The sequence below is a fragment of the Chlorocebus sabaeus genome, chromosome 11, assembly GCF_047675955.1.
Source record: "Chlorocebus sabaeus isolate Y175 chromosome 11, mChlSab1.0.hap1, whole genome shotgun sequence".
Taxonomy (NCBI): domain Eukaryota; kingdom Metazoa; phylum Chordata; class Mammalia; order Primates; family Cercopithecidae; genus Chlorocebus; species Chlorocebus sabaeus.
Window position 1 is genome coordinate 110,939,319 of NC_132914.1, and position 18,439 is coordinate 110,957,757.

Below are 18,439 nucleotides of genomic sequence, written 5' to 3' on the forward strand. Positions count from 1 at the left end.
ACTAACTCAATATCATGAGAACAGATAGGGGAAATGGCCCCCATGATTTAATTATCTCTACCTGGTCCCTCCCACAACACATGGGGATTATGGGAACTAAAATTCAAGATTAAATTTGGGTGGGGACAAAGCCAAACTATATCAATTGGTTACAAGTCAATATGCCACACACTTAGGCAGAGAGCTGCATATTTAGCATTTACACTGTACAGTGGATGCCTTCTCCTTGGGCAGGATGGTTTCTCTTGGTCAAACTGGACCTTAACACTTGTTGGCATTAGATTAAGTGGATAGGATGGGGACTGCCCTGACGCCAGATTCTTGGAACCAAGACTCACAGTTTCATCTCATCTCATGTCATTTGTGCTCTCAGCCTTCCATGATTTTGAGACCTTAACTCTGTGCTATCTAGAACTTGTGGCCATCCGTATGATTTATATTTCATTGCAGACTTGACTTTACAAGAATTTACATGGGCCTTGAGGGAACACAAAAAGCAAATAACCGTTCTTTTTTTTGTTTGTTTTCTAACATTGTATAATGAATCTGCACATCCCATAACTTTTCTTTCCTATTCCACAAAAAGTTTATTGTCACAATATGCCTCAAATCCTGGAAGCCCAGGGGATAGCAGAGCTCATGTGGAAAGATGTTCTACTTTCCACTGTTGTTCATTTTCCATCATCTTCAGCCCTTCCCCATTCAGGCTCAATGTCTGATTGGCTAGAACTCTGTCTTGGACACCCCCTAGCTGCCATCAGGGCTGAGAAGTCAAGTGGAAGGCAGCACTGGTGAAGGGGATTGGAAGCAGTCTTTCTCCAATGCTGCTATCTGTCCACCAAACTTGCTTTTGGGTGAAATAAGGGTCACATATAAAATAAGGATTCATGCCTATCTTGATTCATTTCATCTTAGCCCTTCCCCCAAAATATGGAACTTGAAGTAGAGATATTTAAGTAAGAAATAGATTGATTTTACCATCAGAGATGGCTCTTTCAAGCCTGGTGTCCATCTTAGAGTCTTAAGACTGCTGCTTTTGAACTCAGACTCACTCATATTGTTATTCCCCCATCCATAGTCCCAAACCCTTACTCCACGGATCAACTCAAGAATGCATTTGAGAGCAAGTAACAGAAAAGCCAACTATGCCTTAAACAGATGGGAGCCATTCTTCTTACATAATGAAGAGTCTGGAGGGAGGTGACTGGTGTGGATTAAATAGCTTGTTTGTCTTTGTGATTCTTTTGGTGGTGGTGGTTGTTTTTTGAGACAGAGTCTCGCTCTGTTGCCCAGGCTGGAGTGCAGTGGCACGATCTTGGCTCACTGCAACCTCTGCCTCCCAGGTTCAAGTGATTCTCAAGCCTCAGCTTCCAGAGTAGCTGGGACTACAGATGTGCACCACCACGCCCTGCTAATTTTTGTATTTTTAGTAGAGATGAAGCTTCACCATGGTGGACAAGATGGTCTCAAACTCCTGACCTCAAGTGATCCACCCATCTTGGCCTCCCAAAGTGCTGGGATTGCAGGCATAACCCACCATGCCCAGCTTCTGTCTTTGTGATTCTATTGGCCTTTGCCTCAAGTTTGGGAAATAGCTGTCACGGCTCCAGACATCACATCTGCCTCTGTGAAAGAAAGACAGAAAGAAGGCAGGAAGGGAGAGGGCCTATGGTTTCACTATCATTTTAATTAGGAAAACAGAAACTTTTCTGGAAAGCTCTTAGCAGATTTCTGGGTTTTTTGTTTTGTTTTGTTTTGTTTTGTTTTGTTTTTGGAGTCTTGCTCTGCTACCTAAGCTGGAATGCAGTGGCACAATCTCAGCTCACTGCAACCTCTGCCTCCCGGGTTCAGACGATTCTCCTGCTTCAGTTTCCAGAGTAGCTGAGATTACAGGCACCTGCCACTACTCCCCGGTAATTTTTTGTATGAGGTTTCGCCATGTTGGCAGGCTGGTCTTGAACTCCTGACCAGTGATCCATCCACCTTGACCTCCCAAAGTGCTAGGATCACAGGCACGAGCAACCGCGCCCAGCCAGATTTCTGTTTATGTGTGATTGGCTAGAACTCTGTCTTGGACAACCCCTAGCTGCCATCGGGGCTGAGAAATCAAGTGGAAGGCAGCACTGGTGAAGGGGATTGGAAATAACTGGTTATCCCACAGTATCTGCTGCATCCTGTTTTCACCCCATCTCCTGCACCTCACTGTTGTGTCATTTAACCTTCCAGTTTCAATGAACAGTTGCTTCTACGAGGCTGAATGTCTCTCCAGTTCATTCCACACATGGATTGTGTTCCGGAAACCTGGGCCAACTTTACATCCTCAAACACAAAGTCTCCCCGCTTCTGGACCTTTGAACTTTCTTTTCCCTCCACCCAAGCACTGCTGGCCCCAGCTCCATTCTCAGCAAACATCGGTGGTATCTTCTTAGCCTTCAAGTCTTGGCTGAAATGTCACCTCCTCAGGGTGACCTTCCCGGGCCACTGCAACCTGAAATCAGCCCTTTCTGTACCCCTCATCCCTGCCTGAAATGACCACTGTTTTTGTTCCTGGCTTGTTATCTGTTTTCCCAGGAGACCTCAGAAGAACTTTCTCTCCTACTATAGTACGCCCAAGTGCAAAAAACTGTAATGATATTGATGAATGTTTGTTGAATGAATGTGTGAATACGTGAAAGGGAGGAGGGAAAAATTCCAATAGTCTCCGAACTGTTGGTATATATTGTCAAGTGGGGACCATGGCCCAAATAAGTCCAGAGCTTTAAATGGTTACCACAAGACTTGTTAGGAGAAAAATGCATGTACATGGAAACACACACACACACACGCCAAAATAAAACAATAAAATAAGAAGAAAAAAGCAGAGGAATATTGAGGTGTGGGAAAGAAGTAGAGGCAAATTTTGTTGCCAGCCTTTTTGCTTCATTATTCCATCTTAAGGAGTACCAGGCTGAAGGCAGGCGGCCTCACCGAACAGATAACGGAATTTGTCATTTGCAGTGGCCGTGCTATTTTTAGGTCCAAATGCATTTCTTTCAACATGGACTCCATGTTGCTAGCTGCCAGTTCATGCAAATCAGGCCTCCATATGGAGGGACTGGGCTCTATTTTACATGTAATGCACATGTGCACCTTTGTTTGAAATAGGTTAGCTTGAAAACAGCCCTGCTCCACCCAACTACAGGGGTCTCAGTGCATGTGTGAAGTGGGTCCTTCACTGTGGCAACCTCCCACCTGGATGCCCCCTTTCTAAGAGGTCATCTGCATGCCAAGATCATTCCCAGTACACTTCAGCCCTCCAAGACCAGGGACTGTGTCTCTCATCTTTGCCACTCTTGTGCTCAGCACCTAGTGGATCTTATTAAATGCTCATAGCATTAATATCTGAACCCCACCTTGTTCTGATCTTTCAGAAGCCTCTGCACCTTCCACATGGAGTTCATTCAATTCATTCTTGTCTTCTGAACCCCATACACCATTTTAAGCTCTTTCACCACAGGGCCTGCATCTCTGCCCCTCAGCACCAAGCCCCATGCCTGGTCAATCACAGATCTTTGCAAATGGCAATTCCAGAGTTGACGCCCAGCTTTCAAAATTCTGAGTGCAAATTCCCTGCTTCTGTGAACTCTGAACAAAGAGAGGTGTTGCTTTTTGGCAAAGGAGGTTGTCAGGAAGCTTGGGGAAAGAAGTCTGTCTCTGGCCTGCAACCTCCCTGAATCTTCCTTTGCCCATCTTCTGCTTCTGGAATATTCTGGATTTGGAGAACATCAGTTACACATGAAGGGAGACATGAGAGAACGAAGTGGGTAGAGAGACAAGCAGAAATCTGTCTCTGCAAAGGCACTGTCTACAGTCTCCCCGAACCCTTGGGGCAAACCTCGCAGACCTTCCTTTATCTCCATCCTTCCTGGACAATCTCAGCAGCCCAGACCTCCTCCTCTCCATGCACAGTGCCCAGCCCCTCCTTCTCCCATTGCTGGACTCCATCCAGCCAGCTATGTTTGCTTCTGTGGAAATTTCCCCCACCCAAATTCTCTGGCCCCAACTATCCTGGGAGAGTGAGCTCCGTGTAGAACCAACTGAGCCTGCTGTGCAGAAGATAGACCTTGCCTGCTTTGCAGGAGGGCAGAACCAACCTCCTCGCAGCACCGGGTGGCCTCAGGTGCCCGTTGCCAGGGAGCAAACGGTCAGAACCTCAGTGGTATTCTCCCTCTCACTCAAGGACAGGAGGGTGGCCATCTGGGCCTCGGCCAGAGTTCCACGGAGGAAGCCCCAGCCTTTTCTCTCCAGCAATGATGCCGTTATCAAAACCAGGAGAGGGAATTTGAATAAAAAGGAGAGGGGAGAGAGAGTCACTGCCCCCCACTGCGGTTTCCAGGCGACACGTCGTCTGTTGCGGTCGCTGTCATACAAACCCTTTCCCCGTAAGACGGCGGGTCCCACGGGGAGAAGGGGTGAAGAGGAATATTTTATCAGCCGTGTACATATGTAACCAGAAAGGGGGCTGAAAAGCGAAACCTCGTTTCCCTGAATAGGGGGAAGGAGGGAGGGGGTGGGGACGCTGGCGGAGGTGGCAGAAGGGACTTATCTCTAGGAGGTCAACAGCGGGAACATGCGGTGACTGATTTCCACCCTCCGTCTTGTCAACGCAGGGAGCGTCTGCACAGACGGCTGTTTGGGGCACAAAGTTTAAAAGACATCTTGTTTTTGTATTTAGATATAAGAACCCAATATACATATCATAGGCAAAAGAAAAAAGAATAATAAATATTCTAAAACCATGCCGGAATGGGGTGGTTGAGTCTTTAGAGAATGGAACGTGAATTTCTCATACATGGGCTACTTTTCACTCATGGTTTGAAGATTACTTTGCTCCTTTGGGGAAGAAACCCTAAGCACTGGGAGGCCTGCCTTCCTCTGTGTTGAAGTCTCAAGTTCATTCTACAACATGGGGCAGTGTGGCACTGGGCTGGAGAAAGCCCAGCTTCCCCGTCCAGATCTGAGAAGCCTGGAGGCCTGGTCAGCATTGAATGTCCAAGCATGCAGGGTAGAAGAGATGATTTCATCTCTGCTCCACAAAAGGCAGCCATCTCGCCCCTTCCCCACTGAGCACCATCCTCGGAGCACCTTAGCAATGAGTTAAAAGGAAACAATTGTGATGAAACACTAGCTTTGCCCAAGAGTTTAGTGCGAATGCAACCAACCTTGCAGACAGTCACCAGCCCACTTGCCTAGGGAAAGCGACCACTCACAAGGTACTTCGTGAAGGAGGCTGGTTTGTTTATGCCGCTTTGTTTATTGTGCTGGTTGGGAAAGTCTAGCGGGAGAAGGTGAACCCATGCGTTTCTCTGGGAGGCATTTTTCTGGTGTCTGCTCTGTAAGCCCTTTTCCAAAGAACACGGCATGAAAATGATCAGATGTGAAGACAGCCATCCTACAACTGCTCTACCCAAACGCTCGGGTGGGGCGCCTGTTACTACTAGCTCATTCAAAAGTTTGGGAGGTTAGGAAATAAAAAAGTTAAGCCAAGAGGAATGGAGACAGAATGAGAGGGAGAGAAGAGGAGAAAGAGAGAGAGAGAGAGGTGAGAAACGCAAGAACCCATCTGGACCATGCATCACATTGAAATTGCCCCGCATTAAAAATTCACCAGCCAGTGAATTTTCAAGGGATTTGTAGTAATTAGATGACAAAATGCTGGCAAATCTCAGGCTTGCCAAAGATGTTACTCAGGGGTCAAAGACTCGACACTTTCGGCTGGGTAATTTGTAAGTGTCAATCACTCGCAGCCATCAGAGAGGATGCAGCGATCTAACGGCTGCATTCTAACTAAGTCAGGCGAGCCCGCAGCCGGCCGGCTGCCAGCAAGCCCCCAGACCCCGCGGCCTGCTGCTCTCTGCCCTGCTCCCTCCCAGCTTGGGCACAGACAGCGGCTGCGGCCTCGCTAGGGACTCGGAGCCAGGTGGGCCAACCCAAGTTTCCAACTTCTAGTTCGATTTGATCCCTCTTTTTTCTTTTTTGAAAGCTGCGGAGGCTTGCCAGGAGCCGAACTTCCCACCTTCGTGGAGGACAGAGTTCCCTGTTGTGCTGGTGCCATCAAAGGGTGACATGGGGCTCTCTGCTTTTGTGCAGGGTGGCCATTTCAGTGTCAAGGAAACTAGGTTCTCCTGCTTCGAGCTGCGTGACACTCAGCCTCTGGGACCTCAGTCTTCTGATCTGTGAAGTGGGGATAAGATGACTTACCTTGAAGGGTGGTGATGACTAAGGAGGGAGCCCGCGGCGCTCTCTGCCTACAAACTCATTCACTCCCTATCCATGTGCCTTTGTCCAGGGGTCGTTCTGGGCACTGGGGACTCAACAGAGACCAAGATAACACACCCCCACCCTCGTGGAACATTCTAGTTGGGGAGGGAGGAGAAGCAATAAACAAATAAATATAAAGTATGTCAGAGGGTGATAAGTGCTAGGAAGAAAATCCAATGAGTTGGGGACAGAGCATGTCGGGGGCGGTACATTACACAGGATGGAAAGGAAGGCCTCTCCAATGAGGCCACATCTGAGCAGAGACCTGAAGAAAAGAAGGGGACAGAGCATAAGGGACTGCAAGGTGGCCCTAGTGGCTGAAGTGGAGCAGACAATTCTAATCCCAATGAGAATTATTACCATGAGGCTGGAGACCACTGGGCAAAGGCAGCAGGGATACGGTGGGGGCTCGGCTCCAGAAGCCTTTGACACTTTGAGGCTCCAAGAAGCTGGACTCGTGTTGCCCAGCCTGACGGCCCCTGGTAACCCCTATTCCAGAGCCCTACGAGGGCAGAGAAAGCACCCTGAGATGCCCACGCGTGGTGCCTGACCCTGCCTATGGGCCAGGGCTGACACTGGCGGGAGGGTCTCATTCCAGCTGCTGGCACTGATTGAAAGTGAGCTGCAAAGGGGACCAGTGAGCCTGAGGGTAAATTGATGCTGTCACAGCTGCAGCCAGCTGAGACTGCCTGGACCCCAGGCCAGAAACTGTTTGCAAGATGATGGCCCTGTTTTCTCCCTCGCTGCTCCGGCCCATCCAGGTATCTTCTGGAAAGAACATTGACTTCAGAGTCAGACAGACAGGGGTGGGGAGTGGGGGTGGATGGGCCTGAAGCCTGAGCCCTGAATCTGTCGTTTCCGAGCTGTGTGACCCTGGGCAAGTCACTACACCTCTCTGAGCCTCAGTTGCTGCACCTGAAAAATGGGCATAAGAGCCTTCCTCACACGGTTATGGGCTGGCATTGTGAATGAGCATCTGGGGGAGGGCAGATTCTCAAAAGTAGCACTTCCAACCCCCCTATAACTAAAGACGATCACACCCCGGCTATCACAATCAAAGCAAGAATTCTGCAGCCGAACCACACTTTAGGGAAATGGACTAGGGGGCAAATTGCTGCTTTAAAAGATAAGGAGCTGCAACAGGATGTCATTGTGCGGTTTGCTGTTCAGTTTGCAAAATAAATGTCCCGAAGTGGGATCTCTGTGCGGTGTCATTTTTTGTATTTGGGGAATTCTTGTCTTGGAGCCAGGGCCAGTGTTTGTAAATCACTTTCTCCTTTGAGCTCTTCCTGGCCATTTCATGTTTTTTTTGTGTGTGGTGGGGGCAGGGCACAGTGTGGGGCATATTTGCTTCCCCTCACCCGCCTCCTTCCTGGGCCTGGGTCTCCATCCCAGCCAGCCTTTGCTGCAGGTTTAACTGGGCTGTGAAACTACTCAAGGGGAAAATGAGAAACTACCCAGTGTTTCATGGGAGGCAGCGGGCTGGGCCTTCCGAGCTCCGATGGCAAACCCTCTCCAGCCACCAGCCATGGATGCAGAGAGCCCCCGGATTCCCTCCGACCAGGGGGCAAGTGTCCCCTCCCCCCCCGTATCCTCATGGTGCTTCCCCACATCAGGAAGGTGACAAGGCCCACTTGAGATGCAAATAAAAATTAGCAGCGGTGGCAAGCTGGCCCATCTATTCCCCATGGCCCCTCATGAATATCGCTCATCTTTGCAGTTTAGATGGGGGAATTTCGAGCTGACCTGGCATCTGCTTAAGAATCGATGGGACCGAGAATAGGAATGTAAATAACAAGAAGAGGCACCACGCCAGTGGTGGCCGTTTATTGAGCACTTACTATGTGCAGGCCCTGTGTTGAGGGGCCCTGGACAAGCTTCCTCCCGGTCATCCTCAGGGTGGCGGTAGCATGACTGTCACCTCATCCGTGAGGCCGTGCCTGGGTCCCAAGTGAAGGCATTTTCTCACTGATGTGGTGCCTGCCCCTTGCTCTGATGACATTGCAGGCCCCTCTGCCTGACGTTACGTTCTGACTTGCTGAATGTCTGTCTCTGGGAGTGAGATGTGAGCTTCACGGGGGTGGGCCTTTTTGTCCGTTTTCTTCACCGCGGGATCCCCAGTGCCTAGAACAGGGCTTGGCACTTAGGTGCCTTTCAATATACACTTACCAAATAAGCGGATCCCCACTTTATAGAGATGGAACAGGGCCACGAGGATCCCAGGGGCAGGTGGGGCAGGGCTGGATTCGGCCACAGTGCAGGGTCCTGGGCCATGCCCTGGTTCTTGACCTTCTGCCCACCCACTCCTGGACATGTCCTTTAGCATTTAACATTTGATGAGGAGAGGGGGTGCTCATCCAACCTATACCCTGTTTCCTTACAATTCAAACCTTTCCCTTCTGGCTGACTCACACCTTCCAACAAAGGGCCGGGTGACCGCACAAGCTGGGAGAAGATGCGCACAGTGTGCTTTTGAAGCTCATCTTTTTTTTTTTTTTTTTTTTTGAGACTGTCTCGCTCTGTCACCCAGGCTGGAGTGCAGTGGCAGGATCTTGGTGCACTGCAAGCTCCGCCTCCCGAGTTCATGCTATTCTCCTGCCTTAGCCTCCCGAGTAGCTGAGACTACAAGCACCCGCCACCATGCCCAGCTAACTTTTTGCGTTTTTAGTAGAGACGGGGTTTCACTGTATTAGCCAGGGTGGTCTCAATCTCCTGACCTCGTGATCCACCCACCTCGGCCTCCAAAAATGCTAGGATTACAGGCATGAGCCACCGCGCCCCACCGAAGCTCATCTCTTGATGGGCTCTGACTTCCATAGGCTGAGTGGTGCAGACAGAGGTCCCGCCTGTTGGGAGCCCCCTGCCAGGAGCACATGCAGGCGTGGGAGGGGCCATCCCAAAGTTACGGTGTGCTGTGGTCAGGGGTATAGGCCCTGGAGCCAGATTCCCTGACTTCTCAGCCTGGTCATGCCACTTAGAAGCTGTGTGGTCTTGGGCACTCCACGACACTGCTCTGTGCCTTGTTTCTTTGTCTGGAAAAAGGGGAGAACACTAGTATCTGTTTCAAAGGCTGAATGAGTTCATTCACCTAGAGGACTTAGAACAGGGTCAGTGATCATGGAATTCATGATCCAGGAGAACTGGATGCTCACACATGCCAGAGTGAAATGGAACATGGTGTGCCTGGGGTGTTTTTTTCTTTTTCTTTTCTTTTCTTTTTTTCTTTTTTTTTTTTTTTTGAGATGGAGTTTAACTCTTGTTGCGTAGGTTGGAGTGCAGTGGCGCGATCTCATCTCACCACAACCTCTGCCTCCTGGGTTCAAGCGATTCTCCTACCTCAGCCTCCCGAGTAACTGGGATTACAGGTGCCCACCACCACGCCTGGCTAATTTTTGTATTTTTAGTAGAGACAGGGCTTCTCCATGTTGGTCAGGCTGGTCTCGAACTCCTGACCTCAGGTGATCTGCCCGTCCCGGCCTTCCAAAGTGCTGGGATTACAGGCGCTGGGGTGCTTTTTTTCAGGTGGGAGAAATGCCGCTTGTGTATTAGAGAAAGGAAACTGAGACTGATGAGTCCTGAGCTGCCCCCCAGCCTGACCATGTGCCCAAAACACTGCTCCATCAGAGTCCCAGTGGCGCTGTCTCATTTTCCTGGAGCCACTCCAGACCTAACACCCAGCCCACTGTCAGCAGTGGCCTTGGGAACGCCCTAATGCCTGGTCTCCCCGGGCCCCTCTGCACAAGACTTGACGTCATGTTCAAGATGTCCTGGCTGGAGGTGTCCACACCAACACAGCTTGTCTGTGGTGAAGGCAGACAACCTGCTCACCTGCCTCCCTGGGTTACAAAGCCTGCTGGTTTTGGCTGGGCATGGTGGCTCATGCCTGTAATCCCAGCACTCTGGGAGGCTGAGGCAGGCGGATCACTTGAGGTCAGGAGTTCAAGACCAGCCTGACCAACGTGGTGAGACCCCGTCTCTACTAAAAGCACAACAACAGAAAAATTAGCTGGGTGTGGTGGTGCACTCCCAGCCGCTTTGGAGCCTGAGGCGCAACAGTTGCTTGAACCTGGGAGGTGGAGGTTGCAGTGAGCTGAGATCCAAACACTGCACTCCAGCCTGAGCAACAGAGTGAGACTCTGTCTCAGAAACAAAAAACAAAACAAACCCCCCAATCTGCTGGTTTTAAAACTACCTTTTATGTCATCCCACATCAGAAAAACAGGCAGTGTGGCTGGGGAGGGGTCCTGGAGGGCACTGCATCCGTGTCCTGGCTACTGTTTAGATGAGTAAAGGCAGTGCCTGGTGCTTTCTGAAGGCCAAGGCTAAGCTCGGGGTGACCACGGAACTGTATGTCTGTGGTTTGCTGTCCCTTTCCACATGCGGGTGCACACAAACACACACGTCCAACAGGGCCCCGGGTGTGCCTGACCTCGGCATTCTCAATCCTCCATAATCGTTGGAACTGTGTGCTCCCCCTCCAACCTGTGGCTCCCCCTGTGACCAGAGGCTGTGTCCACCCTCTTCCCCATGGACACTAAGGCCAGGCCCAGCCCGGAAAGGTGCTAGTCAATGTCTGTTCTGATGAATGAATAAATTCTCTGGGCTCACTGTCACCAGCCTTCAGTTGGGGGTCCAGTCTTGGGGCTGGAAGTCAGAGACACCCAGCAGGAATGCCACACCGGCTTATTCCAAGTCATTTGGCGCTGAGAAGCCCCCAGAGCAGCCCTGAGCCTCAGTTTCCTCATCTGTAAAATGAGGGAGACAGCAGTACCCATGGGGCTGTGGGGAGGATTGGATAATGGAGCGATAGATTCAATTTATCATTGAATCCCCAGGACCTTGAATTTAGCTCTCAAAGAAGGCTGGTTACCGTCTTTAAGACACAATCCCCAGCCCGAGAACCTGTCCAAGATGTGCCTGGATGGATGCGGCATCTTCTGATTTCAGCCCCACATTTCTCCTGTCCTTACTGTGGGTTGACCGCTGTCTCTGATGGAAGGAATCTTTTGAAGGCGGAGAAGCTGTCCTCTCCTGGAGCTGGCTGCAGCAGATGCCATGAGTGGGAGTATGCAGCTGCTTCTGGGAACCGATCGCCTCTTAACAGCTAGGGACAGTGGCACCAAGACGGCACTGCACCAGGAAAATAAAGGATTTGGTATGACTGATTCTCTGCAAATCCCCCCATCAGCTCCTGCTGAAAACCCAACACTGCTTCCAGTGCGTGAGGGAAGGGGAAGTTCTCTCAGCCACCAGCAGCCTGCAGCTGGGGGCTGGAGGGAGATATCCAGTTTCCAGAGCCTTCCATTGCTTTCTCCAATAGGCGGGAGCACATGCCTGTATTTAAGACATTAGGCAAAGACTGACCCAGCCAGCTGAGGGGAACAGCACCAGGTGGAGAGCACAGACCCAGAGTCAGGCCGCCTGGTTCTAACCCTGGTTCAGCCATGAGCTGTGGGGTCTTGAGCAAGTGACGGGCCCTCTCTGGGCTCCTGCTTCCTCATGGGAGACAAGGATGGCAATAATGGCACCCATCTTGTGGGATGGTGTGAGGGTTGAATGAGTTAACCCATGGCTAGGGCAATGATGACAATCACATGTCAGGGTGGTGGATGAACCAAGACTCCAATGGGGGAGGTGGAGGGAAGGAGGAAAGCAGCCCTCATCCAATGCCCATGGTGTGCAGGGGGCTTTCTGCCTCTCATTTCAGTCTCCTGACCTCACCCTACAGATGGGGACGTGACTCAGGGAGGCACAGTGCTTGCCTGAGTCACACAGCTGGGAGGCGACACACCCAGGTACGCTCAGTTAATCCTCAGAGATGGGTGTTCCTCTCATCCCTGTTTTACAGAGGAGGAAACTGAGGCACAGAACAGCCAGGTAACCGCCCTGAGGTCACAGAGCTCGTAAGCAGTAGAGCCGGATTTTCACTCAGCACTCTGGCTGGTTCCCACGAAACTGTCCACAGTTCAGACTTCCAGCTGGTTCTGGTGAGATTGAGCCCGTAGCTCACAGGAAGGGCTCAGAACAGGGCCGGGTGTCACCCTCGACTCTCAGAGTCCCGAGCTGTCAGGGTGCTCTCTCTCCTGGACCATGGCCCCGGAGTCTCACCCCTTCTGGAGCACTCTACCCAGACAACTCATCTCTCCTGGGATCCCCAGTCGGACCCCACAGCTGCAGAGAGAGGCACTGGCTCTCAGCCAGGATGGAGAAGAGACCCGGAGGGCTCTCACGTTCCTGATGCCAACCAAAACACTAGGGTGGGTATCAGACATCCCTGAAAGGCTGCAGCCCTTTCCTCAGCCCTGCCTGGGGCCGACAGCTGCCTCCTTGTACCCTGAGGAAGCCTACCAGCCCTTGGTCCCTCATCACACTGCAGGGGTTTCTGAAGCATTCCCTTGGGCCACACATGCTCTGTGCTAGGGCTTAGAGCCTGCTGCCTGTGAGGGGACCCCTGCTCCCCAGGCTGTTTGGCGGCCCCTCCAGTGAGCAAGCAGGCGACCACGGCCACCTTGTTGCCTGTGGCTCTGTTGTCAGGTTTTCCAATTCTGGTCACATCATGCCCACACATGCCCGCTGCCCGCCGCTGCCACTCTCCTTCCCCAGACCCAGTTTGGGGTGAAAGCCTTGCTTATTAGTCAATCTGGATCTCACTTACTGTGAATTACCAGGCCTCATTGATATTCATGAGTGGTCACATCTGAAACCTCAGTCAGCTGCCACGTGACTCCCTGCCTCGGGGAGGAGGCCGGTCTGAGGACAGGGGCACCTGCGCAGCCCTGACCCAAGGCGTCGGCCCCCAGATGGGGACAGTTCAGTGTCCTGGGAGCAGCCCCTGGCTGATGGTGTTCCATCCCGGGACTGGAGGTGCCAGCTGGCCTTTCCAGCGGGGCAGGTGATGGAGAAGACGGGCCGGGGGCTGGGTTTGGAGGGGAGCCGGCAGCCACACACTGTTCCCGCTGCTGCACCTTTGCACAGGCTGCTCCTCCCTCCTGAACCTCCTTTTCCCTTTGCTCAGCTGCCTCCTACTCTCCCTTGGCTGGAAAATCATTTCCTAGAGAAACCTGCTCATTGTCCGTCTGAAGGAGGCCCCCAGGATCCTTCTCTCGTGGCACCCTGCACCGCCCCTGCATACACATTACACAGGTGTCACTGGTTGTCATTTTGGGTCTGGATGTGTGGGGATGACTTCCATCCCCACATCCCCTGGATGTGGATCCTTGGCTTACCAACCAGTGCCTGGCACTGGGCAGCGTTTAGCAAAACTCGGTGGAATGAATGGTTTACGTGTTTCCTGCAAACCAGGCACTCTGTGGTGGCTCAACACTCATCTTCTGGGTCTTCCTAACACTCCTGGGAAGGAATAGACACATTATCCCTGTTTTCAGATGAGGAAGCAGATGCAGAGATGTGGGAATCAGGAAGGAGAATCCTGGTTGGGGTGATTTTCCAGCCTGTGATTCCAGATTAAAGGGAGAAGTTTGACCTCTCACTCCTCAGGAACTGTGTTTCTTTCTCTCTCTTTTTTGTTTTTTTTTTTTTTGAGACAAGAGTCTCACTGTGTTGCCCAGGCTAGAGTGCAGTGGTATGATCTCAGTCACTCAACCTCCGCCTCCTGGGTTCAAGTGATTCTCCTGCCTCAGCCTCCCAAGTAGCTGAGGCTACAGGCACCCACCACCATGCCTGGCTAATTTTTGTATTTTTAGTAGAGACAGGGTTTAACCATGTTGGCCAGGCTGGTCTTGAACTCCCGACCTCGGGTGATCTGCCCACCTCAGCCTCTTAAAGTGCTAAGGTTACAGGTGTGAGCCACCATGACTGGCCAGGGCCTGGGTTTCTTGGAATCACTGGCATCTCATCTTGAGGGGTCAATGGCTTCTGCCCCAGAAGTCAGGACTCTCAGGCAAGATGCAATCAAAGTAAAAACAGAGCAGTCAACTCAGAAAACACAAACGCTGACTGCACCCCTTCCCATCCACCATCCCGCCTCGTTTTGAAAACTGTTTTACTGAGTCTGTTGGGTGGAGGGCAAGGAGACAGGTACGAGTACACTATTCTTTTTTTTTTTTTTAATTGTACTTTTACGTTCTAGGGTACATGTGCACAACGTGCAGGTTTGTTACATATGTATACATGTGCCATGTTGGTGTGCTGCACCCAGTGTACACTATCCTAAGTAGATCACCTACCTAACCACAGAGAAGAGAGACTGAAGAATCGGACTGTTTTTAAGACACCAGGAAGTTAAAAATCTGGGCTTCTCTGGGCAGGAACAAGGACGAGTTGGTTTTTCATCTGCCCCCAGAAACGAGGCTGCCCCAGCTGGGTGGTGAGGCAGGGTGGGGCTGCTCGCCCCTGATTCAGGGCTCCACAGTGAGGGCAGGGAGGCCTAGGGAATTGGAGAGGAAGCAGAATGCAGAGAAATGAGGCTAAATCCAAAACTCAGATTTCTAAATTCAAAGGTTTCCCAGGGAAAATGGGGTTTGAAATGACTGAGTCTTGGGAACCAGAATGAACTAGATCCGGCTGTTGAAGAGCCCTGGGGGCACTTTTTAAACTGGGGATGGGCACCATTTCCAATCCACACCACGGCCAATCTCAGCAGGCCGGGAGAGCGAACGAACGTGTGGGCACGTGCAAGGTCTGCTACAGAGGAGGTGGGTGGGGGGAAGGAGGGGGGTCCGGTTTGCCATCTGCCCTGGCAGGGAAGGAGGGATTGGCTTTGAGCTGGCTGGGCTGGCTTCCCTTCCTTAAAGATGATTGGGACTGGAGGCTGCCTGGTCCGAGGGAACCTGTCAGTGACCTCTGGGTGGTCCTGGGATCCACCTGGCTGTGACAGTCAAGCCGGTTGGACCACAGTGAAGAGCAAGACAAAGAGCACAGACCCTTCTGGCAGGAGGGAGTTAATTCGCTGGCCCACTCACACCTGGGGCTTGGGGAGTGCCATCTGGGTCCCTTGGCAGCACAAATGCTCCTGAAGTTGGAAGACAACCATGGGTGAGGCTGAGCTCACCTGCTGGACAGAACTCTCCTGGTTTTGGGCAATAAGTCTCTGAATGCTCCGTTTCTCAAGGGGACAGACTAGGGGCTCCCTGCATTCTAGCAAACACTTAGTGGGTGCCTCTCGCTTGTGGATGCTGCTGTGAATAAGGCATGGTTTCCGTTCTCAAACTGCTGGCAGCAGGGCGACAGGGCACACAGACTCTACAGTACAGTGAGGGAACTACCCTACAGCTGTGGCAAGCCCTACAGAGGACCAGAGGGAGAGCACCTGTCTTGGGTGGTCAGTGGACTGCTCAGAGGGAGTGATGTCTAGACCTCAAGGATGAGCAGCTGGTAACTAGGGGAGTGGGGTGAGGGAAAGGGGAGCGGGAGGCTGTCCCACTAATCTAGGCAGCACATGGGGGCTGGCACAAAGACGGTGCCTAAGGAAGATGACGGATGCAAGATATATTTAAGAAGTATGTGGCAGACTGACTATATTCATGGTCCCAGTTTTTTGTCCCTTTCCAGCCCATATCCAGGCCTTCTGATAGATGCTTCCCTTGCTGACTTGAAGCTCCACCCTGTGACTTGCTTTGACCAATGGGGCAAGTAGCAAACTTGGCACAAGAGGCTTTGAATAAACTCTTCTTCTCTGGCTCCTCTGCCTCACCCATGAAAAGATGCCTAGGCTGGCCAGTTGGAGGATGAGAGAGCACTGAGTCAGTTCAGTCTGAGGCCAGGCCAGACAAGGAGACAGCTCTGAGATATGGAAGAGCCCAGCCAAGATCTGCAAAGCCACTTAATTAACCTGCGGCTGAGGGCAGAGGCATGAATGACCAAGCTGGACAAAGACTGCCTACCTCACCTACAGACTCCTGAGCTAAATAAGCATGTAATGTTTTAAGTTACTGAGTCTTGTGATTGTTCATTAAGCAGCAATAGATAACTAATACAAGATGGAACTGGCAGAGCTTGTGTATGTAGCAGGTATTTAAGGCTATGACTTTTCCTCTAGGCATAGCTTTAGCTGTCATCAGAACCATGAGTGTTTCTATTACTGCTGGTTTTAGAAGATATTATGCAATTTCAGTGTTTATTTTTGACTCAAGTTCTTTGAGAGTTTTAATTTATAAGAGCTTTTCTTTCTCCTGTTTTGATACAAATTTCTACTTTTATTGCATGTAGTCAAAGGATGTAATCACTATTATTTCCTCTTTCTGGAATGTATTGAGGGTTTCTTTGGTAGCCTTATATATGGTGCTCTTTTATACATGTTCCCATGATTGTTTGAAAGGAGGTACGTTACAGTCTATGTTTACAGCAAAGAATCTGATACCTGAAGGCAGATAATATACATGTACACTTCATAACAGTGGATCCCAAACTGGGATACAGACAAATTGCAGGGATGGGGTGTATTTGCATTCTCACACTGATATAAATAAATACCCGAGACTGGGTAATTCATAAAGAAAAGAGGTTTTAGTTGGTTCATGGTTCCATGGGCTATACAGGAATCATAGCAACTTCTGCTCCTGGGGAGGCCTCAAGAAACTTACAACCATGGCAAAAGGTGAAGGGGAGGCAGGCACATCTTACGTGGCCACAGCAGGAGGAAGAGAGAGGCGGAAGGTGCTGCTACACCCTTTTTTTTTTTTTTTGTGAGACGGAGTCTCACTCGGTCACCCAGGCCGGAGTGCAGTGGCACGATCTCGGCTCACTGCAACCTCTTCCTCCCGGGTTCAAGCAATTCTCCTGCCTCAGCCTCCCGAGAAGCTGGGACTAGAGGCGTGCACCACCACGCCCAGTTAATTTTTGTATTTTCAGTAGAGATGGGGTTTCACCTTGTTGGCCAGGATGGTCTTGATCTCTTGACCTCGTGGTCTGCCCACCTTGGTTTCCCAAAGTGCTGGGATTACAGGCGAGAGCCATCACGTACTTTTAAACAACCAGATCTCAGGAGAACTCACTTAGTATCACGAGAACAGCACCCAGGGGGATGGTGTTAAAGCATTCATGAGAAACCACTCCCGTGATTCAATCACCTCCTACCAGGCCCCACCTCCAACACTGGGGATTACTATTTGACATGAGATTGGGGGGACATAAATCCAAACCATATCATGGGGGCAGGGGAGAAGGTGCCTGGTTCAATACAGAGTCTTAAGACTCAACCTCATTAGTATTAATTCATTTGGTACAAGGAGGTCCTGGTAATTGGGATTTCCCCCTTCCATCACAACCATAGCCAGATTCCTATGTAGAAAGTCACTGACTGTTCTTTGAATAACTTTATTCTTTATCTTTGATTGTTTATTGCTTTCTTGTAGACAGAGAAAGGGCCCTTAAAGTCTCTTGACTAATCCCCCTAATAGCCTTGCAAATTTGGGCAAGGCGTGCCATCTCTCTGCACTGGTTTCACTTGTCAAATGGGGACAACAACCCCATCAATTCTGGCTGTCATGAGAACTCCCTGGCTTATAGTGCCTGGCCCAGAGTAAGGCTCAGTAATTGTGACCACTGCTGCAATGATGGCCTGGGATTCCCGTGTCCGTTCTTTAGGTTCTGATGCCGGAACTGGCTTTCAGGCCTCTGCTTAAAAGACAATGACCTTCTGTCTCTTGCAATTAGTTAGTATTTACAGTTGAAATGTGGCTCAGCACCCACCCACGTAGTCAGTCTTCAGCAAACCAGACATGTTTCTAGGTTTTATATACAGATGATATAAGCTCACTCATTAAGCAAATATTCTTTAGCTCAGACTAAGTATCCTGTGCTGTGCGGCTGCAAGTCATGGTCCTGCCTGAAGGTAGCCTTGCCCTCAGCTGAACCCTGTCCCCAGTTGCCTTCTCTACCTATTTCCATTCCCCGCAACTCACTCCAGGCCCCCTGGAGTGGTACCTGCCCCACCCTCAGGAACATGCTTTGAAGTTATGCTTTCATAGTTCCGGAGTCCACAAGCTGAAATCCAGATGTGAGCAGGGCTGTGCTTCCCCAGAAGCTCTAGGGGAGGATCCTTCCTTGGCCCTTCCAGCTTCTGGTGGCTCCTGGCATTCCTGGCCTTGGCTGCCTCGCTCTGGCCTCTGCCTTCTGCGCCCATCATCGGAACCTACCCACTCTGCTACAACCACGGCTTCAAAGTCAGCCAGGGAGAGAA